A 27,180-nucleotide genomic window follows, 5' to 3' on the forward strand; every position below is an offset into this window, starting at 1 on the left:
ATCCCTGGAAGAAAGTGTTGGACTGCATGATGATAGTGTTTGCGGGTTCATCTCAAGTGGTAGCAGTATTAAAGTATTACTAGTAGTTTGGAGTGCTGATTAGGATCCGTGTTGACAATTGTTAGACTATGTATAGCTTCTGTACCTATGTACGTATATGGTACATATTGTAACACAACCATTATATATAATGAGATAAGCCACCCCTAGAGGGTTGTGCTGGTTCCCCAAAACTTATTGTCTTACATGGTATCACGCTAGGTTACGATCGCTTCCGCTTCTAAACCCTAATACCCGCACCGCCGCCGCAGCCGCCGCCGCCTTCACCGCCGCCGCCGCGCCACCGATCGCGCCGCCGCCATGTCGAGCGCCGCCACCACCGGTTCCACTGCTGCGGGCTTCCTCCCGGCCTCTCTTGCGGCTCTGCTCAACCTCCCGCTCGATGCCGTCTCTGTTCCGGCTCCGATCGGGACAAGGAGCATCGGCTCCGTCTTCTCCACGCCGCCGGCGCCCTCGCTTGGGCGTGACCTCGTGGTCCACACCGCGGCGCCGCCGTCCGCTGCGGACTCCGCAGGCGTCGTCCCGCCGCTCCTGCCGCAAGCGGATCACACTGCCCCGCTGGCGGGGTTGGCGGCGTCCGCCCCGGCCGCGGGCCTTGCGGCGTCCGCACCGGCCGCGAGCTTTGCGGCGCCCTCCCTGGCTGCGTTCCCGCCTCCTCCCGCATCGGCTTCGGTGCCTCCGGCTGCCTCCATGGTGTTTGCACCCCAGGCAGCCTCCTCGATGGGATCGTCTTCGCCGCCGCCGTTTCACTTCGGTCATCTCATCACCATCAAGCTCTCCGCCGACAACTACATCTTCTGGCGTGCGCAGGTTCTCCCGCTCTTGGGGAGTCACTACCTGCTAGGCTACGTCGACGGATCACTTCCCTGCCCACCCGCGCTGGTAGACAGCGTGCACGGTCCGGTCTACAATCCGGCCCATCGCGTCTGGACGGGGCAGGACCAGGCGAACCTCTCCTCCATCCAGGGGTCACTCTCGCCGGCAGTTGCCGGCCTTGTTGTCTTCGCGAAGACGTCCCGTGAGGCCTGGACCATCCTTGAGCGCACCTTTGCAGCGCAGTCCCAGGCTCGTGTCTCTGCACTCCGTCGTCAGCTTGGAGAGTGTCAGAAGTTTGACTCCACTGCCACTGAGTTCTACAACAAGGTCAAGGGCCTCGCCGACACATTGGCCTCCATTGGACAGCCCCTCACCGACTCCGAGTTCAACTCGTTTATTGTCAATGGTCTTGATGAGGAGTATGATGCCTTAGTCGAGATCATCAACGAGCGGGGCAACTCGACACCCATGCTGGCACACGAGGTTTTCTCTCGGCTCCTTCTCACTGAGCAACGGGTCGAGACTCGCCGCACCAGGGGCACTGGCTCCCTCTCGGCCAACGCCGCCACCAAGGGTGGCCGCTCTTCTTCATCACCCCGGTCTCCCTTGGGGCTGCCACCGTCGCCCGCCTCGGCCCCCCCACCTACTGCGACCTTACCGGGGGCTGGCGGTCCACGTGTGTGTCAGCTTTGTGGCCGCGATGGGCACTGGGCCTCCAAGTGTCATAAGCGCTTCCAGCGAAGCTTCCTTGGTCTTGGCAATGACGGCAAAGATACACGCAACAATGCCCGTCAGGTCGCCATGGCTGATCGTCCCGCGCCGCAGAAGCAACAGGGACACACTCAGTCCTACTCCATCGATCCACACTGGTACATGGACTCTGGGGCGACAGAGCATCTAACCAGTGAGATGGGGAAGCTTCACACTCGTGAACCCTATCATGGCTCCGACAAGATCCACACCGCCAATGGAGCAGGTATGCACATCTCTCATATTGGTCAAGCATCTCTTCTCACTAGACATGCCAATAGGAGTCTTCAGCTTCGCAATGTTCTTCGAGTTCCATCTGTGACCCGTAATCTTCTTTCAGTTCCTAAACTCACACGTGATAATAATGTGCTTTGTGAATTTCACCCTTTTGATCTTTTTATTAAGGATCGGGGCACGAGGGACATTCTTCTTAGTGGGCGGTTGTGCCAGGGTCTCTACCGTCTGGAGCATCCTGGTGTCGCTCGTGTTTTCAGTGGAGTTCGGGTCTCTCCGTCACAGTGGCATGCTCGTCTTGGTCACCCGGCCACACCTATTGTCCGTCATATTTTGCGTCGTCATGAGCTTCCTAGTTTGTCTAGTCATCAAGATGTAGCAGTGTGTGATGCTTGTCAGCAGGGGAAGAGTCATCAACTTCCTTTTTCGGAGTCCAGTCGTGAGGTGAAACATCCTTTAGAACTTGTGTTTTCAGATGTATGGGGTCCTGCTCAGACTTCTGTCAGTGGTCATAATTACTATATCAGTTTCGTTGATGCTTATAGTCGCTTTACCTGGCTTTACCTTATTAAACGCAAATCTGATGTGTTTGATATTTTTGTTCAGTTTCAAAAACATGTTGAACGTCTTCTCAAGCACAAAATTGTTCATGTCCAGTCAGACTGGGGGGGCGAGTATCGCAACCTCAACTCTTTCTTTCAGTCGCTTGGGATAGCTCATCGTTTAGCATGTCCACATACACATCAGCAGAATGGTTCAGTCGAACGTAAGCATCGTCATATTGTTGAAGCTGGTCTTACTCTTTTGGCCCATGCATCTGTTCCGTTTCGGTTTTGGAGTGATGCTTTCATCACTGCATGCTTTCTCATCAACCGTACTCCTACTCATGTTTTAAACATGAAGACTCCCATTGAGGTTCTCCTTAATGAACAACCTGATTATACCTTTCTCAAGGTATTTGGGTGTGCTTGCTGGCCGCATCTTCGTCCATATAACAAGCGCAAGCTTGAGTTTCGTTCTAAGAAGTGTGTTTTTCTTGGCTATAGCTCTCTTCATAAAGGTTACAAATGTCTTCATGTTCCCACTAATCGTGTCTATATATCTTGGGACGTCGTGTTTGATGAGCATGTTTTTCCCTTTGCCAACCTTCCTGTGTCCACTGTCGAACCACCATCCCTGCATTCATCCTCTGTTGCTTCTGACCAATTTGATGATGTTGCATACTCTCCTTTGCTGTTACCTAACCATGGTGCAGGAACCGGACGTGGAGCTCGTTTGGAGCTGTTGGAGGATTCACCATCATCATCGTCGTCTTCTGGTGGGCACGTCGATCGCCCTATGTTGCATGGCATCGATTCGCGTGCCCATGCATGGTCACCCGACGAGCCCGTCGCGCCGAGCATCTCCACTGCTCGGTCCGTTTCGCCAGCGGCCGCCGAGTCGCCCGCGGCTCGGCCCGTCACGCCGTCTTCGCCTGCGGCTCGGCCCGTCACGCCGTCTTCGCCCGCGGCTCGGGTCCTCACGTCGCCTTCATCAGCGGATCGGCCCGCGACACCGGCCGTGCCACGGCCCACTATGCCGAGCTCGCCATCGGCCCGGTCTGTGATGCCAGAGTAGCCAGCTGCTTCGTCTGCTCTGCCGGTTTCACCGGTGGGTCGGCCTTCTTCGCCAACCGAGTCCGAGGCTACCGTGACTGGCTCCTCGTCACCGGCTGACTCGTCAACGTCGCCGTCCTCCAGCCCGTTGCAGGCTGCTCCGTCGACCTCGGTGGTTCCTGTGTCCCGACCACATACACGCAGTCGCAGTGGCATTTTCAAACCTAAGGAACGTAAGGATGGTACGGTTGCTTGGTTGGCTGCTTGTTTGGCTGCTGCTGTTGCGGATCCATCTTCTGAGCCTCGCTCATATCAGGCTGCCCTGCGCATTCCACATTGGCGAGAGGCTATGGAGCAGGAGTTTCATGCTCTTCTTCGTAACAAGACATGGACTCTCGTTCCTCCACCACCACGGGTAAATGTTATTGACTCAAAATGGGTATTCAAAGTGAAGAAGCATTCAGATGGATCTATTGAGCGTTACAAAGCGCGACTTGTTGCTCGCGGTTTTCGGCAGCGTCATGGTCTTGACTATGAGGACACCTTCAGTCCTGTCGTCAAGCCTACCACTATTCGGCTTCTTCTCTCCATTGCTGTTTCTCGTGGTTGGTCACTTCGTCAACTTGATGTGCAGAATGCTTTTCTACATGGATTTTTGGAGGAAGAGGTTTATATGAAACAGCCGCCTGGTTTCTCTGATCCTGATCGTCCTGACTATATCTGTCGTCTTTCCAAAGCACTATATGGTTTGAAGCAAGCTCCTCGTGCCTGGCATGCCCGCCTTGCCTCTGCCCTTTGTGCTCATGGGTTTGTGACGTCTACTGCTGACACTTCGTTATTTCTTCTACAGAAGCCAGAAGTCACTATGTATCTTTTGGTATATGTCGATGATATTATCCTTGTCAGCTCTTCTCAGTATGCTGCTGATGCTCTTGTCTGCTCTCTTGGTGCTGATTTTGCGGTCAAAGATCTTGGGAAGCTTCACTACTTTCTTGGAGTTGAGGTCACTTCTCGTGCTACTGGTCTTGTCCTTACGCAGAAGAAGTACTCCTTGGAGTTGTTACAGAGAGCTGGCATGCTGAAGTGCAAACCGACCACCACACCCATGTCGTCTACCGACAAGATAACAGCTATTGATGGTGAGCTTTTGTCTCCTGCGGATGCCACAGAGTACAGGAGCATTGTTGGTGGACTTCAGTACTTGACGATCACGAGACCATATATCTCTTATGCTGTTAACAGGGTTTGTCAGTATCTTCAGGCTCCCAGAGATACTCATTGGGCTGCTGTTAAACGCATTCTTCGTTATGTTCAGTTCACCCTGACATTTGGTATGCATATTCGGCCGACTTCCTCTCGGGTCCTTTCGGCCTTCTCTGATGCAGATTGGGCTGGTAGCCCAGATGACAGGCGATCCACGGGGGGTTATGCAGTATTCTTTGGCTCTAATTTGATCGCCTGGAGTGCTCGGAAACAGGCTACTGTGTCACGTAGCAGTACTGAAGCTGAGTACAAGGCTGTGGCTAATGCTACTGCAGAGATTATTTGGGTGCAGTCTTTGCTTCAGGAGTTGGGTTTGTCTCAACCACAGCCTCCTATTCTTTGGTGTGATAACATCGGTGCTACATACCTTTCTGCAAATCCAGTATTTCATGCCCGAATGAAACACATTGAAGTTGACTATCACTTTGTACGGGAACGTGTATCACAGAAGCAACTCCAGATCAAGTTTATCTCATCTAAGGATCAACTTGCAGACATCTTCACTAAGCCTTTACCGCTGCCACAGTTTGAGGCTTGTAGGCGCAATCTTACCCTTCTCAGTTCTTTAGAAAGTGGCTAAGATTGAGGGAGGGTGTTAGACTATGTATAGCTTCTGTACCTATGTACGTATATGGTACATATTGTAACACAACCATTATATATAATGAGATAAGCCACCCCTAGAGGGTTGTGCTGGTTCCCCAAAACTTATTGTCTTACAACAATCCAACCCTCGGACTTGTCACGGGTATGAGTTATGAGGCCAACTCCAACGTACGATCTTAAATGGACATTTGTTTTGTCCGCTTGGGTCGGCAAAATGGACGCCCATGTCCAGTTTGGGCCGACCGGCGGTCCGTGCATCTAACGCGTGGCTGCATCCCAAACATTGGCTGTGTTAGAAAAAAATCCCAAAAAGGCATTGCAACTTAAAAAAAATTCAAAAAAGGCATTGCAAAAATAACTAAAAACATAAAATTAATTAAACAGTCCATGTCTTCATCACGGCCCGCACATAGTACTTAAGAAACTTAAAAAGATAGATTTGCCGCCCGCCCGCGTCGCCGTCTTCAGGCACCACTGTCCTTGGTCAGGTCGATGTAGGGAGGCGGTGTCTAGAGGTGGGGCGGTTGTCGGTGTGAAAACCGGCAGATCTCGGGTAGGGGGTCCCATTCTGTGCTTCTGAGGTTGATGGTAACATAAGACAGACACGAAGTTTTACTCAGGTTCAGGCCCTCTCGATGGAGGTAATACCCTACGTCCTGGTTCATTAATATTGATGAGTATGGGGTTACAAGAGTAGATCTACCACGAGATCATAATGGCTAAAACCCTAGAAGTCTAGCCTATATGATTATGATTGTGATCGCCTCTGCGTACTAAACCCTCCGATTTATATAGACACCGGAGGGGACTAGGATTGTACAAAGTCGGTTACAGAGAAAGGAATCTTCATATCCGAACGCTAAGCTTGTCATCCACGCCAAGGAGAGTCCCATCCGGACACAGGTGAGAGAATCATTAGTCTTGTATCATCATGGCCCAACAGTCCGACCCATGTCCAACAGGCTGGAGGCCCGAGGACCCCTCAGTCTAGGACTCCTCAGTAGCCCCAGAACCAGACTTCAATGACGAGGTATCCGGCGCGCAGATTGTCTTCGGCATTGCAAGGCGGGTTCCTCCTCTGAATACTCCAAAACAACCTTCGAACACAAAGAACGTCCCCGGCTCTGCAAAACAAGCACCATATATATATATATATATATATATATATATATATATATATATATATATATATATATCCGTAGAGAGTATAATATTTCATGAGTCTAATCCACTGACAACTTTTCATGGCGTGACATCATGTCACAGCCCGGTCATTATTTCGAACCGTTTTTTAGCCTCCCGCTTCATGTTTTAAGATGCGGTTTTACTGGCACGTCTTGTCAAAGTAGAGATCGTGTCCCTTTATTACGAGATTCTCATCAATATGGGCGTTGATAACCCAACCATTATGTTGGCATAATCCTTTGGGAATAGGCAGGCTTTAAGGCCTATGAGGAGGCGTTTGATATTCATTGCCTTTATAAAGGGGCACATGCCCGTCTTTCTCCTCCGCACTTACCTCTTCCTCAATCTTTCCAACCTTGAGTTCTAGCACCCAGGTTTCAACTTAACTGTTCCGTGCCTCCCAGTCATGTCCGGACCCAGCCCTCAAGGCCGGTGGGCGGCCTCCTCTGTCACAGAGGAGGATATCGCGAAGCTCCGGGCGGCTATATACCTGACCGCGGAAATCCCCCATAGGCTCCCTGCTAAAGGACATGTTATTCCTACTCCCAGATCCGCCGAGAGGGTTGTATTCATCTCCCACTTTATCCGGGGGCTAGGGTTCGCTCTCCACCCCTTCGTTCGCGGCCTCATGTTTTATTACGGGCTAGATTTTCACGATCTAGCTCCGGACTCCTTCCTTCACATCTCGGCGTTTATTGTCATGTGCGAGGCCTTTCTCCGCATTACCCCTCACTTCGGTTTATGGCTCAAGACCTTTAACTTGAAGCCGAAGGTAATTGAGGGGGAGCAAATAGAGTGTGGAGGTGCCACGATGAACAAGCTCCCCAATGCTTTTTGGCCCAAAGGTTCTTTCACAGAAGTTCCCGACCTATGGCAGCGGGAGTGGTTTTACATCACCGAACCTCGTGGTACCAAGTGGGAAGCTACAACTGCGTTCCGACCTGGCCCTCCATTACAGCTCGCATCATGGATTAATAAGGGGCTGGACTGGGGATCCATTGACGAAGTGCAGACGCTAAAAAGCCGCGCCCAGAGCCTCCTTGAAAAGGACACCGACCTCATCAATGTAATCCAGGTAATGCTAGTCCACCGGATCCTGCCGTGCCAGCGATGGCCCCTCCGCATGTGGGAGTTCAATCCGGAAGGACCACTGACCCTTCAACACTTTTTCGGCACGACGCACAAAGGAATGTGGAAGTTATTCTTCAGGACATGAAGGCAGTGGCCGGATACCACCGAAGACATCGGCCTCGACTGCAATCATCCGGATACCTCGGTAAGCACTCGACTCCCAAACATAGCTTAGTTAAACAACCTGTAATACTGAGAAAACCATCTTCGCACAGGGCTGGGTAAAGAAGGCGGAACGAATTAGGTGTTCGGCCCCTCTTCCCGAAGACTCAGCCAATCCTGTGTTAACAAGGATGCTGGCTCCAGCGCCATATCAAGTGCCGGCGAAGGAGGACAAGGAGGAGAACAAGAAGGCCAAAGGTGACCTCCATTCTAAAGGTACACCAGATGCTATGTCCGGGGAGATTGGGGCTCCCTCTTCTGAAGACAAAAGAGAAGGGTAAGCCGACATCGCTTCCCCATATGGGAAGAAGAGGACCGCCTCTGAACATTTGGAGGAAGGAGCTCCTAAGCGAGGGAAGATGTCCTTGCCAAGCGGTTCGGGTTCGGAAGACGATGTTGATGCGCAGTTCCTCCATAAGGACAAGCCTTTAGCCGAATCGTAAGTGAACAAAGGTGTCCTAAACATATCCCGTTCCTTTCCGCTTACAAGGGCAACATCTGAAAATATATGTTTGTAGTCCGGCACGCAGTCTTCCTCAAAAGTCCTCCTCCTCGGGGGATCTTCTTTCGGAGATGATGGAAAGTGAGACACCTCCCCAGACCCTCTCGCCCAATAGGGCGGACGACTTTGAGGTGTCGTCCCGGAGGATTTCTCCTGATCAACAAGTGGTGCGAGGGACAATGAAGACCGCGCCCGAAGGTGATACTTCGGCGGCCCAGGGTTCGGGGCATGCAACCCCTTTGGGGACCAACAATAAAGGCCCCGAACTATCTGTTTTACAGCCAAAGACGATTCTAGAGTTGAGCAAACACATCCCTTCGAAGGGAGTCCGTACTCCCATCGCCGCTTCCAGGAATCAGGAGGCGCCGGATACCTTTATGGATGTGTTGCAACATGCGTCCATCTTAGAGGAACATCGTACCTTGATGGGTACGGTAGCCGAGAGGATTCTGTCTGCGAGAAGCGGATTGAATGAAGCCTTCACGGGTCTGCTAAGAGGCTTCGAGGTATGCAATGTAATATCTTCAATTGCACTTTACATGAAAAAATGCACATGTGTATAGATAGTAGCCCCTAAGACTTTGGTTGGCGTCCGATAGGAGGCAATCAAAGGATCAAAAAAGATATGCCCAGGAAATAATCTAACTAAGTGGAACACAAGCTGTTTCATCCATGGTGACTGCCCATGCTACAGGGGTTGCCGATCTGAAGCAGAAACTTGATGTGGCGGATGACGACATCACGCTTATTAACAGGCGGCTTGACGAGGCGCAAGGTATGTTTTGGGGCAGTCATTATATGTATGTATAATAATATGAGCACGAAGCTGAGAATTATATACTGAAATATGCATAACTGCAGATGGTGCTACCGTGGTTGAGACCCTGCGGATTGAGCTCGTCTGGGCCAAGGAGCAAGTCAGGATGAGTAATGTGGCTGCCAAGAAGGCAGCTGAGGAGTTAAAGGCCGAACAGGCTGCTCGGCGCCAGCGCGAAAAGAGAATATCTTCCATAGAGCAAGATCTAAAGGATGCCACTGGCAAATACCAAGCACTCGAGGAGGAGAACAAGGCCAAAGTAGCCGAACTCGAGAAGGCCTTACGAGAGGTGAGAGAGGCACGATCCGAGTCGAGAGCGGCTCGGGAGGAGATCCGGCAAGCCGGGGAGATAGCGGCCGGTAAGCCCTTTCTATTACAGACTAAATTTGGCGATCCGAAGTATGCCCTGCTTAATCAAATGTGGAACTCTCCAGACGCATTCTTGGACTTGCCGAAGAGTACCTCCGATGCGGCGCAGTTTTACCAAGCGCAAGAAGGGTGTGCAACGGAGAAGCTTTTCTGGTCACAATACGGCACGCCAAAGCGCCCGCTGTTGCTAAACGAACAGATGGCCCAGTGGCTGAGCTCCACAAGATATCCGGTTCTGCCATGAAGGACCTCGTGGTCCGGCTGTGGCTGACTGAGCCAGTTCCGAATAGTTATTTCGGTTTGGTGCGGCGACTTGTGGATGTGGTGCCACGTATCGACGCCATGAAGCGATCAACGTGCATTGAAGGTGCACGGATGACCTTTGCCCGTGTCAAGACGTATTGGGCGAAGACGAAGGCCACCGATATTGCAGCGATGAGTCCACCCGGGGGCAAGGACAAACACACGCGAGAGTAGTATTTTGAAGATGTCCTAGAGGGTGCCCGCTTAATAGAGGGTCAGTGCTCGAAGGATATGATCTTCGAGTGAAAGTACCAAGATTGTAAAAAACAATATTATGATATATTAAGGCTACATTTTTTATACTTTTGCCTAAAAGTTTTGGTTCCTCCTGTGCGTCCGTCCTTGTATAATTTGAAAGTTTTCCAGTCGTCGGCTTCTGCCCCCACGCATAAAATACGGGGGTGTTCGGAAAAGCACTTGATCACTCTTGACCCAACGTCTTGGTCTGTGAAGGAGGTGTCAAGGCGGCGAACTAGGCAATCGGACTATAGGGCTTTAACACTTTCACTTAGCCATAGGAGTTTGACGGTGGGTCTATGATATAGCCCCTGGTATGTACGTGATAGGTCTCCAATGTATCTATAATTTTTGATTGTTCCATGCTATTATATATTCTGTTTTGGATGTTTAATGGGCTTATTTATACACTTTTATATTATTTTTGGGACTAACCTATTAACCGGAGGCCCAACCCAAATTGCTGTTTTTTTTCCTATTTCAGTGTTTCGCAGAAAAAGAATATCAAACGGAGTCCAAATGGAATGAGACCTTCGGGAGCGTGATTTTTGGAACAAACATGACCCAGAGGACTTGGAGTGGACGTAAAGCAATCAACGAGGAGGCCACGAGGCAGGGGGGTGCGCCTACCCCCTAGGCGCGCCCTCCACCCTCGTGGCTCCACCGACCTACTCCTTCCTCCTATATATATACCTACGTACCCTGAAAACATCAGAGAGCACCACGAAAACCTAATTCCACCGCTACAACCTTCTGTACCCGTGAGATCCCATCTTGGGGCCTTTCTGGGCGCTCCACCGGAGGGGGCATTGATCACAGAGGGCTTCTACATCAACACCATAGCCTCTCCGATGATGTGTGAGTAGTTTACCTCAGACCTTCGAGTCCATAGTTATTAGCTAGATGGCTTCTTCTCTCTCTTTGGATCTCAATACAAAGTTCTCCTCGATTCTCTTGGAGATCTATTCGATGTAATCTTCTTTTGCGGTGTGTTTGTCGAGATCCGATGAATTGTGGGTTTATGATCATGATTATCTATGAACAATATTTGAATCTTCTCTGAATTCTTTTATGTATGATTGGTTATCTTTGCAAGTCTCTTCGAATTATTAGTTTGGTTTGGCCTACTAGATTGATCTTTCTTGCAATGGGAGAAGTGCTTAGCTTTGGGTTCAATCTTGCGGTGCTCGATCCTAGTGACAGTAGGGGAAACAACATGTATTGTATTGTTGCCATCGAGGATAAAAAGATGGGGTTTATATCATATTGCATGAGTTTATCCCTCTACCTCATGTCATCTTGCTTAAAGCGTTACTATGTTCTTATGAACTTAATACTCTAGATGTATGCTGGATAGCGGTCGATGTGTGGAGTAATAGTAGTAGATGCAGGCAGGAGTCGATCTACTTGTCACGGACGTGATGCCTATATACATGATCATACCTAGATATTCCCATAACTATGCTCAATTCTATCAATTGCTCGACATTAATTTGTTCACCCACCGTAATACTTATGCTATCTTGAGAGAAGCCACTAGCGAAACCTATGGCCCCCGGGTCTATTTTCCATCATACAAGTTTCCAATCTATTTTATTTTGCAATCTTTACTTTCAATTTATATCATAAAAATACAAAAAATATTTATCTTATTTTTATTATCTCTATCAGATCTCATTCTTACAAGTGGCCGTGAAGGGATTGACAACCCCTTTATCGCGTTGGTTGCGAGCTTCTTATTTGTTTGTGTAGGTACGAGGTGACTCGCGCGTGTTCTCCTACTGGATTGATACCTTGGTTCTCAAAAACTGAGGAAAATACTTACGCTGCTTTGCTGCATCACCCTTTCCTCTTCAAGGGAAAACCAACGCATGCTCAAGAGGTAGCAAGAAGGATTTCTGGCACTGTTGCCGGGGAGATCTACGCCAAGTCAAGACATACCAAGTACCCATCATGACTCTTACCCTTTGCATTACATTATTTGCAATTTGCCTCTCGTTTTCCTCTCCCCCACTTCACCCTTGCCGTTTTATTCGCCTTCTTTTCCTTTTGCCCTCTCTTTCTTTTCGCTTTTTCTTCGCTTGTTTGCTTGTGTGTTGGATTGCTTGCTTGTCACGATGGCTCAAGATAATACTAAATTGTGTGACTTTGCCAATACCAACAATAATGATTTTATTAGCACTCCGATTGCTCCTCTTACCAATGCTGAATCTTGTGAAATTAATACTGCTTTGCTGAATCTTGTCATGAAAGATCCGTTTTTCTGGCCTTCCTAGTGAAGATCCCGCTACCCATCTAAACAACTTTGTTGATTTGTGTGATATGCAAAAGAAGAAAGATGTGGATAATGATATTGTTAAACTTAAGCTATTTCTGTTTTCGCTTAGAGATCGTGCTAAAGCTTGGTTTTCGTCTTTGCCTAAAAATAGTATTGATTCATGGAATAAGTGCAAAGATGCTTTTATCTCTAAGTATTTTCTTCCTGCTAAGATCATCTCTTTTAGAAACGATATTATGAATTTTAAGCAACTTGATCATGAGCATGTTGCACAATCTTGAGAGAGGATGAAATTAATGATACGTAATTGCCCTACACATGGTTTGAATTTATGGATGATTATACAAAAATTTTATGCCGGATTGAATTTTGCTTCTAGAAATCTTTTAGATTCGGCCGCGGGAGGCACCTTTATGGAAATCACTTTAGGAGAAGCTACCAAACTCCTAGATAATATTATGGTTAATTATTCTCAATGGCACACTAAAAGATCTACTAGTAAAAAGGTGCATGCAATTGAAGAAATTAATGTTTTGAGTGGAAAGATGGATGAACTTATGAAATTGTTTGCTAATAAGAGTACTCCTACTGATCCCAATGATATGCCTTTGTCTACTTTGATTGAGAACAATAATGAATCTATGGATGTGAATTTTGTTGGTAGGAACAATTTTGGTAACAATACGTATAGAGGTAATTTTAATTCTAGGCCGTTTCCTAGTAATTCCTCTAATAATTATGGTAATTCCTACAACAATTATTATGGAAATTATAATAAGATGCCCTCTGATTTCGAATTTAGTATTAAAGAATTTATTAGTTCGCAAAAGAGTTTCAATGCTTTGATTGAAGAAAAATTGCTTAAGATTGATGAGTTGGCTAGGAACATGGATAGAATTTCTCTTGATGTTGATTCTTTGAAACTTAGATCTATTCCACCTAAGCATGATATCGATGAGTCTCTCAAAGCTATTTCCATTGATGAGTGCAAAGAAAGAACCGCTAGGATGCGTGCAAAAAAGGCTTGCTTTGTGAAAGCGTGCTCTTCTAGTTTTCATGATAATAAGGATGGAGATCTAAAAGTGATTGATGTGTCCTCTATTAAATCCTTTTTTTGCAATATGAATCTTGATAATGATGGGACTAGAGATGAGTCAACTTTAGTTATAAGGTGTCCCAAAAATTCGGAGTTTTTAGATCTTGATGCAAAAATTGGTAAAAGTGGGATTGAAGAGGTTAAAACTTTAGATAGCAACGAACCCACTATCTTGGATTTCAAGGAATTTAATTATTATAATTGCTCTTTGATATATTTTATTTCCTTGTTACCATCCGTGCTAAATTCTCCTCATGCTTATAGTCAAAATAAAGCTTTTACTAAACATATCGTTGATGCTTTAATGCAATCTTACGAAGAAAGACTTGAGTTGGAAGTTTCTATCCCTAGAAAACTTTATGATGAGTGGGAACCTATAATTAAAATTAAAATTAAAGATCATGAATGCTATGCTTTGTGTGATTTGGGTGCTAGTGTTTCCACGATCCCAAAAACCTTGTGTGATTTGCTAGGTTTCCGTGAATTTGATGATTGTTCTTTAAACTTGCACCTTGCGGATTCCACTATTAAGAAACCTATTGGAAGCATTAATGATGTTCTTATTGTTGCAAATAGGAATTATGTGCCCATAGATTTCATTGTTCTTGATATATATTGCAATCCTTCATGTCCTATCATTCTTGGTAGACTTTTCCTTAGAACGATTGGTGCAATTATTGATATGAAGGAAGGGAATATTAGATTCCAATTTCTGTTAAGGAAAGGCAAGGAACACTTCCCTAGAATAAAATTAAATTACCATATTAATATATTATGAGAGCCACTTATGGATTGCCTACCAAAGATGGCAATACCTAGATCTATCCTCACTTTTTATGCTTAGCTAGGGGCGTTAAACGATAGCGCTTGTTGGGAGGCAACCCAACTTTATTTTTATTCCTTTATTTTTGTTCCTGTTTAGTAATAAATAATTTATCTAGCCTATGTTTTGGTTGTGTTTTTTGTGTTTAATTAGTGTTTGTGCCAAGTAGAATTGTTAGGAAGACTTGGGGAAAGTTTTTTTTTTGATCTTGCTGTAAAAAACAGAAACTTTAGTGCTCGCGAGAATTGCTGTCATTTTTTATTGGAGCGTGATATTTAGTTAATTATTTTTGAAGATGATTAATAGATAAATTCCTCACGTCCAGAAATTTATTTTAGAATTTTTGGGGTTCCAGAAGTATGCGTTTGATACAGATTACTACAGACTGTTCTGTTTTTGACAGATTCTATTTTTCGTGTGTTGTTGTTCATTGCTTATTTTGATGAATCTATGGATAGTAATGGAGTTTATAAACCATAGAAAAGTTGGAATACAGTAGGTTTAACACAAATATAAATAAAGAATGAGTTCATTACAGTACCTTGAAGTGGTGTTTTGTTTTCTTTCGCTAACGGAGCTCACGAGATTTTCTGTTAAGTTTTGTGTTGTGAAGTTTTCAAGTTTTGGGTAAAGATTTGATGGATTATGGAGCAAGGAGTGGCAAAATCCTAAGCTTGGGGATGCCCAAGGAACCCCAAGGTAAAATCCAAGGACACCAAAAGCCTAAGCTTGGGGATGCCCCGGAAGGCATCCCCTCTTTTGTCTTTGTTCATCGATAACTTTACTTGGAGCTATATTTTTATTCACCACATGATATGTGCTTTGCTTGGAGCGTCTTGTATGATTTGAGTATTTTCTTTTTAGTTTACCACAATCATCCTTGCTGTACACACCTTTTGCGAGAGACACACATGAATAGGAATTTATTAGAATACTCTATGTGCTTCACTTATATCTTTTGAGCTATATAGTTTTTGCTCTAGTGCTTCATTTATATCTTTTAGAGCACGGTGGTGGTTTTATTTTATAGAAATAATTGATCTCTCATGCTTCACTTATATTATTTTGAGAGTCCTTTATAACAGCATGGTAATTTGCTTTTAGGCATAATAAAAACTTTCATATAAGTGCATTGAATACTATGAGAAGTTTGATACTTGATAATTGTTTTGAGATATGGAGATGGTGATATTAGAGTCATGCTAGTTGAGTAGTTGTGAATTTGAGGAATACTTGTGTTGAAGTTTGTGATTCCCGTAGCATGCACATATGGTGAACCGTTATGTGATGAAGTCAGAGCATGATTTATTTATTGATTGTCTTCCTTATGAGTGGCGGTCGGGGACGAGCGATGGTCTTTTCCTACCAATCTATACCCTTAGGAGCATGCGAGTAGTACTTTGTTTCGATAACTAATAGATTTTTGCAATAAGTATGTGAGTTCTTTATGACTAATGTTGAGTCCATGGATTATACGCACCCTCACCCTTCCACATCTGCTAGCTTCTCTATTACCGCGCACTTTTCACCGGTATCATACACCCACCATATACCTTCCTCAAAACAGCCACCATACATACCTATTATGGCATTTCCATAGCCATTCTGAGATATATTGCCATGCAACTTTCCACCGTTCCGTTTGTTATGACACGCTTCATCATTGTCATATTGCCATGCATGATCATGTAGTTGACATCGTATTTGTGGCAAAGCCACCTTTCATAATTTTTTCATACATGTCACTCTTGATTCATTGCATATCCCGGTACACCGCCGGAGGCATTCACATAGAGTCATATTTTGTTCTAAGTATTGAGTTGTAAGTAAAAAGAAGTGTGATGATCATCATTATTAGAGCATTGTCACAGTGAGGAAAGGATGATGGAGACTATGATTCCCCCACAAGTCGGGATGAGACTCCGGACGAAAAAAAGAGAAAGAAGGACCAAATAAAAAAAATGAGAGAAAAAGAGAGAAGGGACAATGTTACTATCCTTTTTCCACACTTGTGCTTCAAAGTAGCACCATGATCTTCATGATAGAGAGTCTCCTATGTTGTCACTTTCATAAACTAGTGGGAATTTTACATTATAGATCTTGGCTTGTATATTCCAATGATGGGCTTCCTCAAATTGCCCTAGGTCTTCATGAGCAAGCAAGTTTGTGATTCCTGTAGCATGCACGTATGGTGAACCATTATGTGATGAAGTCGGAGCATGATTTATTTATTGATTGTCTTCCTTATGAGTGGCGGTCGGGGACGAGCGATGGTCTTTTCCTACCAATCTATCCCCCTAGGAGCATGCGCGTAATACTTTGCTTTGATAACTTCTAGATTTTTGCAATAAGTATATGAGTTCTTTATGACTAATGTTGAGTCCATGGATTATACGCACTCTCACCCTTCCATCTTTGCTAGCCTCTCTAATACCGCGCACCTTTCACCGGTATCATACACCTACCATATACCTTCCTCAAAACAGCCACCATACCTACCTATTATGGCATTTCCATAGCCATTCCGAGATATATTGCCATGCAACTTTCCATCATCTAGTTCATCATGACACATTCATCATTGTCATATTGCTTAGCATGATCATGTAGTTGACATAGTATTTGTGGTGAAGCCGCTGTTCATAATTTTTCATATTTGTCACTCTTGATTCATTGCATATCCCGGTACACTGCTGGAGGCATCCATATAGTCATACTTTGTTTTAGAATCGAGTTGTAATCATTGAGTTGTAAATAAATAGAAGTGTGATGATCATCATTCAATAGAGCATTGTCCCAAAAAAGGAGAAAGGCCAAAGAAAAAAAAGAAGGCCCAAAAAAGAAAATAAATAAAAAGGGGCAATGCTACTATCCTTTTTTCCACACTTGTGCTTCAAAGTAGCACCATGATATAGCGAGTCTCATATATTGTGCTTCAAAGTAGCACCATGTTCTTCATATAGAGAGTCTCATATGTTGTCACTTTCATATACTAGTGGGAATTTTACATTATAGAACTTGGCTTGTATATTCCAATGATGGGCTTCCTCAAATTGCCCCAGGTCTTCGTGAGCAAGCAAGTTGGATGCACACCCACTAGTTTCTTTTGTTGAGCTTTCATACATTTATAGCTCTAGTGCATCCATTGCATGGCAATCCCTACTCACTCACATTGATATCTATTGATGGGCATCTCCATAGCCCGTTGAGATGCCTAGTTGATGTGAGACTATCTTCTCCTTTTTGTATTCTCCACAACCACCATTCTATTCCACATAGTGCTATGTCCATGGCTCACGCTCATGTATTGCATGAAAGTTGAAAAAGTTTGAGAACATCAAAAGTATGAAACAATTGCTTGGCTTGTCATCGGGGTTGTGCATGATTTAATATTTTGTAGGGATAACTTTCTTTGGCCATGTTATTTTGAGAAGACGTGATTGCTTAGTTAGTATACTTGAAGTATTATTATTTTATGTCAATATTAAAATTTTATCTTGAATCTTTCGGATCTGAACATTCATGCCACAATAAAGGAAAAATTACATTGAGAAATATGTTAGGAAGCATTCCACATCAAAAATTCTGTTTTTATCATTTACCTACTCGAGGACGAGCAGGAATTAAGCTTGGGGATGCTTGATACGTCTCCAATGTATCTATAATTTTTGATTGTTCCATGCTATTATATATTCTGTTTTGGATGTTTAATGGGCTTATTTATACACTCTTATATTATTTTTGGGACTAACCTATTAACTGGAGGCCCAACCCAAATTGCTGTTTTTTTGCCTATTTCAGTGTTTCATAGAAAAAGGACATCAAACGGAGTCCAAACGGAATGAAACCTCCGGGAGCGTGATTTTTGGAACAAACGTGATCCAGAGGACTTGGAGTGGACGTCAAGCAATCAACGAGGAGGACACGAGGCAGGGGGCGCGCCCTCCACCCTTGTGGGCCCCTCATGGCTCCACCGACCTACTTCTTCCTCCTATATATACCTACGTACCCTGAAAACATCAGAGAGCACCACGAAAACCTAATTGCACTGCCGCAACCTTATGTATCCGTGAGATCCCATCTTGGGGCCTTTTCCGGCGCTCCGCCGGAGGGGGCATTGATCATGGAGGGCTTCTACATCAACACCATAGCCTCTCCGATGATGTGTGAGTAGTTTACCTCAGACCTTCGGGTCCATAGTTATTAGCTAGATGGCTTCTTCTCTCTCTTTGGATCTCAATACAAAGTTCTCCTCGATTCTCTTGGAGATCTATTCAATGTAATCTTCTTTTGCGGTGTGTTTGTCGAGATCCGATGAATTGTGGGTTTATGATCAAGATTATCTATGAACAATTTTTGAATATTCTCTAAATTCTTTTATGTATGATTGGTTATCTTTGCAAGTCTCTTCGAATTATCAGTTTAGTTTGGCCTACTAGATTGATCTTTCTTGCAATGGGAGAAGTGCTTAACTTTGGGTTCAATCTTGCGGTGCTCGATCCCAGTGACAGTAGGGGAAACGATACATATTGTATTGTTGCCATCGAGGATAAAAAGATGGGGTTTATATCATATTGCATGAGTTTATCCCTCTACATCATGTCATGTTGCTTAAAGCGTTACTCCGTTCTTATGAACTTAATACTCTAGATGCATGCTGGATAGCGGTCGATGTGTGGAGTAATATGTCACGCCCTCGATGCGGCTATATCTCCCACGTGTCGAAGCACGACTTAGAGGCATAACCGCATTGAAAGCAATGTCGCAAGTGAGGTAATCTTCACAACAACCCATGTAATACAATAAGGGAAAAGGATACATAGTTGGCTTACACTCGCCATGTCACACAAATAGCATAAATAACATTACATTCATCCAGTTACACTCAAGGTCTGACTACGGAACCAAAATAAAGATAAACCCCAAATGCAACAATGTCCCCGATCGCCCCAACTGGGCACCACTACTGATCATCTGGGAAAGAAACATAGCATCGTCCCGAGTCCTCATCGAACTCCCACTTGAGCTCAGTCGAATCACTTGGAGCGGTATCATCGGTCCCTGCATCTGGTTTTGGAAATAATCTGTGAGTCACGGGGACTCAGTGAAGGAAATATGCCCTAGAGACAATAATAAAGTTATTATTTATTTCCTTATATCATGATAAATGTTTATTATTCATGCTAGAATTGTATTAACCGGAAATATAATACATGTGTGAATACATAGACAAACAGAGTGTCACTAGTATGCCTCTATTTGACTAGCTCGTTGATCAAAGATGGTTATGTTTCCTAACCATAGACATGAGTTGTCATTTGATTAACGGGATCACATCATTAGGAGAATGATGTGATTGACTTGGCCCATTCTGTTAGCATAGCACTTGATCGTTTAGTTTGTTGCTATTGCTTTCTTCATGACTTATACATGTTCCTATGACTATGAGATTATGCAACTCCCGTTTACCAGAGGAACACTTTGTGTGCCACCAAACGTCACAACGTAACTGGGTGATTATAAAGGTGCTCTATAGGTGTCTCCAAAGGTACTTGTTGGGTTGGCGTATTTCGAGATTAGGATTTGTCACTCCAATTGTCGGAGAGGTATCTCTGGGCCCACTCGGTAATGCACATCACTATAAGCCTTGCAAGCATTACAACTAATGAGTTAGTTGCGGGATGATGTATTACAGAACGAGTAAAGAGACTTGCCGGTAACGAGATTGAACTAGGTATTGAGATACCGACGATCGAATCTCGGGCAAGTAACATACCGATGACAAAGGGAACAACGTATGTTGTTATGCGGTCTGACCGATAAAGATCTTCGTAGAATATGTAGGAGCCAATATGGGCATCCAGGTCCCGCTATTGGTTATTGACAAGAGAGGTGTCTCGGTCATGTCTACATAGTTCTTGAACCCGTAGGGTCCGCACGCTTAACGTTCGTTGACGATATAGTACTATGAGTAATGTATGTTGGTGACCGAATGTTGTTCAGAGTTTTGGATGAGATCACAGATATGATGAGGAACTCCGGAATGGTCCGGAAGTAAAGATTGATATGTGGATAGTAGTGTTTGATCTCCGGAAGGGTTCCGGAATTCACCGGAAGGGGTTCCGGATGTTTCCCGAAATGTTTGGGCACGAGAACACTTTATCTGGGCCAAAGGGGAAAGCCCACGAGGCTTTTGGAAAGTGCAAAAGGAAGTTTTGCGGAGATCAGAGGCTAGACACTAGGAACCCTGGCGTCTAGGGGGTAGATGCCGGGAACCCTGGCATCTAGCCCTGAAGTCCGAGAAGGACTCTTGCCTTTCGGGTGAAACCGACTTTGAGGAGGCTTTTACTCCAAGTTTCGACCCCAGGGCTCAACATATAAATAGAGGGGTAGGGCTAGCACCATAGACACATCAAGAAACACCAAGCCGTGTGCCGGCAACCCCGTCTCCTCTAGTTTATCCTCCGTCATAGTTTTCGTAGTGCTTAGGCGAAGCCCTGCGAAGATTGTTCTTCACCAACACCGTCACCACGCCGTCGTGCTGCCGGAACTCATCTACTACTTCGCCCCTCTTGCTGGATCGAGAAGGTGAGGACGTCACCGAGCCGAACATGTGCAGAACTCGGAGGTGCCGTGCTTTCGGTGCTTGGATCGGTCGGATCGTGAAGACGTATGACTACATCAACCGTGTTGATATAACGCTTCTGCTTACTGTCTACGAGGGTACGTAGACAACACTCTCCCCTCTCATTGCTATGCATCACCATGATCTTGCGTGTGTGTAGGAAAATTTTGAAATTACTACGTTCCCCAATAGTGGCATCCGAGCCTAGGTTTTATGCATAGATGTTGTCGGTGTTCTGGGAACGGGGGTCCCCAGACTTGCCTGCCTGCGGTCTGTGGCGTGGCTCAAAGGGGGGCCCAGCACGACCCATCTTCATCAACACAGACCCAGACCCTCGTGAGGGGCCAAGCCTCGCGGGGCAGATGAGACGGAGCTTCCTCAGGCACGGCCTCATCAGGCTGGCTTGCGAGGAGGCGGAGAGATCAAGGCGGGGTACCTCACGAGGTTCCCGTGACGCAAGCCATGACGACCAAAGGCGCCAGGCGGGCGCCAGCCGCGTAGTGTCCTCCTTTCCTCTTTGGTGCAAAGGGAGCAAGCGCAGGCGAGAGAATCAAGCAAAGGCACCCATTTTGGTGCAACGAGACCAAGACCAGTCCAACGGCAGGGAGGAAGTCATTGTGGAGCCCAAGCCAGCGTCACCACCAGAGCCTTTGGCAGGCGAGGACCAACTTTAGTCAGGATAAGTGTACCAGATGTTCCCCTTCAAAATGGCCAATTGTTGGCGCCCTTCCCGCTCAATATTTGGGAAGAGGCCCAGGGCCTTTGCCTATAAATAGGACTAGCCACCCCCAGGGTAGGGGGGCAATCAAGAAGGGAGAATCTAGAAGCCAAGAGAGAAACTAGCTAGGATCGGATTGAGTAGCATCACACACGCAGAGAGAGAAGGGCGACTGAACTCCTCCTAGCATTTCATCCCCCCTAGCCAAGAACAGACCCTCGCGAGGCTGTTCTTCCTTGTATTGCTCATCATCATCAGCCCAAGAGGCAATCGACCACACCACACACTGGAGTAGGGTATTACACCACAACGGTGGCCCGAACCAGTATAAACCCTGTGTCTCTTGTGCTGTTCTTTCCATAGCTTAGATCTTAGCGAGGCGGAGGGGTGCAGGTAGGTAGAAGGTGAAATCTCCGCGCGCACCCCAGTGTTCGAACCTCAAGGGTCTGCCGGAACCCGAAATCCGACATTTGGCGCGCCAGGTAGGGGTGCGCCGGAATCCACCTTCTACCGCTTCCTGTCCCGTCGCGTCGTCATCACCATGTCCGGCGACCAGGCGGGCAACCCAGATCCATGGCAGCGTGGCCCGCCCGCGTAGAGCCGCTCGCCTCGGGTGACCCCGTGCCCCAGGCAGCTCGCGGTCCGCAGGGCGCTGCGGGCCGCGGGCGATGCGGACAGGCTTCGACAGCTCTCACACCGCGGCAGGCGCGGTCTGCAGCAAGGGCCTCCAATCACGCCGCGACCACGACACCGTACACCTGCCGGGAGCAGGCGAACTCGAGGGCCGCGCTCACGATGGACCGAGAGCTGCTGCAGTGCAGGCTGCTGGAGGGCGGCCGTGACGTGCTGCTGGAGTGGGTGGCAGAGCTCCTGGGCTTCGCCGCCTTGGGGGCTCACCCCTTCTGCACCCAGCTCCCATCTCAAGCCCAGGGCGACCCGCGTGGGGGCTCCGCGCGCGCCCGCGGGCTCCAAGGCTACCCCAACACCGGCGAAGCTGTTGGCATTGGACCGGCGGCGGCGCTGCCCCCGCTCCCAGTCCGCGAAGAAGAAGGACTCGACGTGACCCAGGGCCCCAGTGGGCAGCCACGCTACCACCCCACGGTGGGCGCGTCAAGCAGGACCGCGTGGCATGCGGAGCACTACGGCGTGGCCTTTGGGATGACGGTGCCAGAAGAATACGTGCCCCTCATGATGGACCAAGGACACCCTCACGAGGACGAACAAGGCTCGCTCCTCAGCCCAAGCTGGGGGACGAGGCGCAAGAAGCTGAGCCCTTCCAGGAGCCCTGGGACGGTCCCACTGGCCACACTGGAGGCAACGATTATCGGGTACCGCTAATTCCTCAGGAGTAGGCATACGCTAATCATGGATCGCAGGAGGTGCAGGTCGCCACAGCGAGCAGCTGCCCCGCTCCCACAGTCTCCTACCCCTCGGGAGGAGGGCGCATGGGGCTGCAGGAGAGGGGCCGAGATCCGACATCACCACTGCGGCGTTTGGAGCAAGGTGTTCTCAGGAGGTAGGCCCTCTGCTGGGGAGGTGCCTCAGGGCCTGCCCCTAGCGGAGGACCCGTGGTCGCCGGGGGAACCGCTGGCGACCGCTCTACCCCATCGGCGGCGTCCTGGTTTCCGGTCGTTGTTGATGGAACTAGAGTGTGGCGCAAGGCGGGGCCCTCGTCTGGCAATATGAAGCAAGGCCGGTACCTGTGAAGAAGGCCCAGTGCCTGTGAAGCTCGCTGCCCCGTGACACTCTCACGTAATAATGAGTGGGGTTGTACACGCCCTGGAGTCTCAGGGGTGCCGGCCTCAGTCCCTGGGGCTCCCTCCCACGCCCAGTGGCAGCACTTAGCTCCGCGCTGGTGAGAAGACGTCCAAGACTAGATTAGGTGCCGGACGCGGCCTTTTGTCTGCTTTCGTCGCTTTTCCCTTTGGTTGTCACTTTCCCCCGCTGGATTCAAGTTGGATTCGAATTTGAGATTTGCGTGTGTTCGGGGAATGGGTGCTTAGTCTCGTTCGAGCAATTTCTCGCGTTTTGATTACCACTTCGCCTCAGCTACCTCCCCTCGTGAGCCCCTCGCGAGCCGGGTCAGGCCTAGCTTGCGCGCAGCCCAGACTGCCGCCGCCGCGTCCTGTCAGGAGGGTTTTTACCGCAGATCCTACAGATTCGATCAGGGAACACTCGGGACACCACAGCCTCCCACAAGCTACCTCAGGGCCCGCACGGGACGAAGGTAAACTAGCCAACCATCGCGTCGCTTAGCCAACCACTTGGCGTGGGCGCATGTGCAATGTAACATCTACTAATACGATGAACACAAGTTTTACATGAGGGGCTCCCCCTCCCAAAATGCTCTCACAGCCATCAGGCCAAAACCTGAGTTCTATTCATGCAGGGTAAGGAAACAAGAACAATGCATGATCAGTCGGATAAATCCCCCAATGCGTCCTCAGGAGCACCACCCGAACCGTTGCTGGCATCGCTGGACTCACCATCCTGTCTGCGTCGTTGCCAGCGGCGTCAGGGCCGTTCACCACACCGCCCTCGTCGGCAGCCACGATCACGCCGTCGTCGTCTGAAGCGAAGGCCCTAACAAGAGCATCCACATTGTCTTCCACCCAGTGCGCCAGGTCGTCTCGGACGGCCTGGGGGACTGGGGCGATGGCAGCGTCGAAATCAAAGTGGGGATCCATGTTCCGGAGATGGCTGAAGACGCGAGAAAAGGCGCGCCCGAGCAGGGCGTGGCTCCTCTCCTCCACCAACCTGTCGGCCCTGACCGACCGCGCCTCCAGCTGCGTCACCACGTGGTGAAGAACTGAAGGTTGCCGGCGTAGTTGACTGCGTGCGGCTCGCCAACAGCCGCCTCGCAGATGTTGCCCAAGGCTGTGTTGGCTCTCTCCCGGAGCGTGGTGAGCATGGGGCCGTGCTCATGCTCCAGGATCCTCCGCTGACGTATCTCGTCCGCATTCTAGCGCGCGACGGCTTCAGCCTCCTCCACCCGATGGCGAAGAAGGAGCACCTCGGCTTGGGAGGTGGTTGACTCCCCTTGCGCTACTTCAAGGGCGCCCCGAAGAGCATCGGCCCGCCGCGTCGCTTCCTCCAGCTTGGCCCTCAAGGCAGCAGTCCTACCTTCAGCCTCGGCCCGGATCAACCCCAGCCTCTCCTCGGACTCACGCTCGAGGTCCAAGCGCACCATCGCCACCCGATGTCCGACCTCCTCCAGGACACGGGCTTCCCGTGCAGCGACATCATCCTCCGCCCGCGTCACCAAGCGCTCCCTCGTCTCCAGACGCTCGTACTCGTGGGTACGTTTGGCGGCTTCCAGCGTCAGCGCATCCTCACGCTTCTGGAGCTCTGCTGGGTCGCCAGAGGCCACCTTCATCGACGCGAGGGCTGCCTCGCACAGCTCCACTTGCTCCTCCAGTGAGTGGCACCAGGCTAGGAGCTCCCGAGCTCGCTCCTCCGCCGCCTCTCGTCGCTCGTCAGCTTCCCGGGCCTCCTCAGCGGCCCAAGATCGGGCCTCCCGAGAGGCCACCAGCGACGCCTTGGCCTCTTCGTCGTCAAGATCGCGCTGATGAAGCGCAAGGGCGATGGCGCCCTCCAGCTCGCGCCTCTCTGCAGCCAGGCACAGGCCCTCGGCCTCAAGGCGCGCGTCTTCATCAGCAAGCTCCTCACCAAGCAGCTCACCACGTCAGCCGCCCTTCGAAAGAAACCTTGGCGAAGAGCGCGACGCTCCCGGGCGCGCTCGAGCACGTCTTCCACACCATCATCTGCCCCAAGCAAGCATCGGGGGCCACGGATCAGCACTCCCCCTCCAGGCAGGGGGCTGGGGGCTGGCACCCTCGCGACGGCCGGGTACGCCACGCCAGAAGCTCGGCCTGGAGCCAGCCCGTCCCCAGATGAAGAGCACAGGGAGCGCCTCAGCCAGTCGCAGTCCACAACCAGGCGAGAAGCCCATGGCAGGCTGGCTATGCCACGTGAAGGCCCGCGAAGGAGGATCGCGAGGTGCGCAGGGCCTCGATGCGCCTCGGGACGGTTCGCCTCTCCGATGGCCCTCACCACAAGGGCTCTGCTGCTCGGAGCGCTTGAGAACGGTAGAGGGGGCGAAGCCAAGGGGGACGGCACCTCAGCCATCTCCGCGAGCTCGGCTGGAAGGGGCCTGCGGAGCAAGAATCACTAAAAGCAACAGAAGTATTGGGAGCTGGAAAAGGAGAAGGCTTACTCATCTGTGGCGAAGTACTTCCTATGCTTCAGCAGGCGACAAGGGTAATCGTCGCCTAGGGCCTTCCTTCTCTTCCGGAGGGCCTCAAAGTCCACGCGGAAGCGGCCCAAGAGTTGAGCGCAGGGATCAACCTGCGACGAGGACGAAGCGTCAAGGCAATCCGCGTCAGGGGCGCCTGCCTGATGCGCACTGCCAGTCACCTCGCCAAGAGAAGCGGCTGGAGCCTCAGGGGCCTCAGCCGCAGGTGCTGAGGGTAGCTGCTTGCCGCCCTCAGCCTCAGTGGCACGGGCCCCAAGAGCTGCTCCCTCATGAGCATCGCCCAGCGCTGTCACCCTGCCGGGAGCCCCCTCGGCCTCTGGCGCCTCACGCCTCCCTGCTCCGCCACCCGAGGAAGAGTCGCCTTGGCCGACTGGAAGGGCAGTCACTGTCACTGGGTTCTCGTGAGGCCCCCGGAGGCTGGCGGGGCGCGACCCCCACTCATCAAAGATAGACATCTGATTCACAAAATCACCCTTGTTCTGGCAGAGGTATAGCAAGGCCCCTCCCCGCTGGATGCTGCCAGGGTTGGGGTCCCCAGTCAGGATCAAGAGCACTATCCTCAGCACTTCAGGCGTCAGGTCCTCTCCCTGGAGCCTCATATGATCATCATGCCCGCTGAAGGCCCACATCCGGCGGGAGTGGCGTTGGAGAGGAGCAATGCGGCGAAGCAGGAACTCCTTCACCACCTTGGGCGCTGTCACGCCAAGCGACCTCAAGAACGCGAAGCGGTGCCAGACAAAGACGAGCGGGGGCTCTCAAGCATCTCCTGGCCCCAACCCGAATTGGGGACAGCAGACGAAGTTGGCTCCGATAGTAGGGGGCTGGGCACCCCTGCATCCACATACAGCCACCGCTCGTGAAACCCAGCCGCGGGCAGAGGGAGCCTGAAGTCAATCCCTGAGGCCGCTGTCTCAGACGCGGCAAGAAGCTTACGCACGCCCAACATTGGGTAGGGTCGACAAGGCACAGAGAGAAGAAGTGGCGCAGCAAGGCAACCGAAGGAAGGATGCCCATCATTTCCTCGCAAACAAAGGCGAAGACCGAAAGGAGGGTGATGGATTCAGGACCCAGATGCATCATGTGGATCTGATAGTGGGAAAGAACGACATTGAAGAAATCAGAAAAGGGGGGAACTAGACCCGCCCACAGGGCGTTGGCAAAATATTGGACCTCGGTGACTATCCTGTCGATGGAGAAGTGGGACGCGGGCCAGGCCGTTGTCCTCCCGCATTCGTTGAAGATAGTGGCCAGAGCCGAGCTGACCTTGCCCGAGCCCTCGGCAGGGGCCGCCAACGGCGGCGAGCAAGGCGGAGGCATGGGTTTCTTCCCTCTTCCCTTCTTCGTCGGAGCCATGG

This window comes from Triticum dicoccoides, chromosome 2A, assembly GCF_002162155.2.
Source record: "Triticum dicoccoides isolate Atlit2015 ecotype Zavitan chromosome 2A, WEW_v2.0, whole genome shotgun sequence".
Lineage (NCBI taxonomy): Eukaryota > Viridiplantae > Streptophyta > Magnoliopsida > Poales > Poaceae > Triticum > Triticum dicoccoides.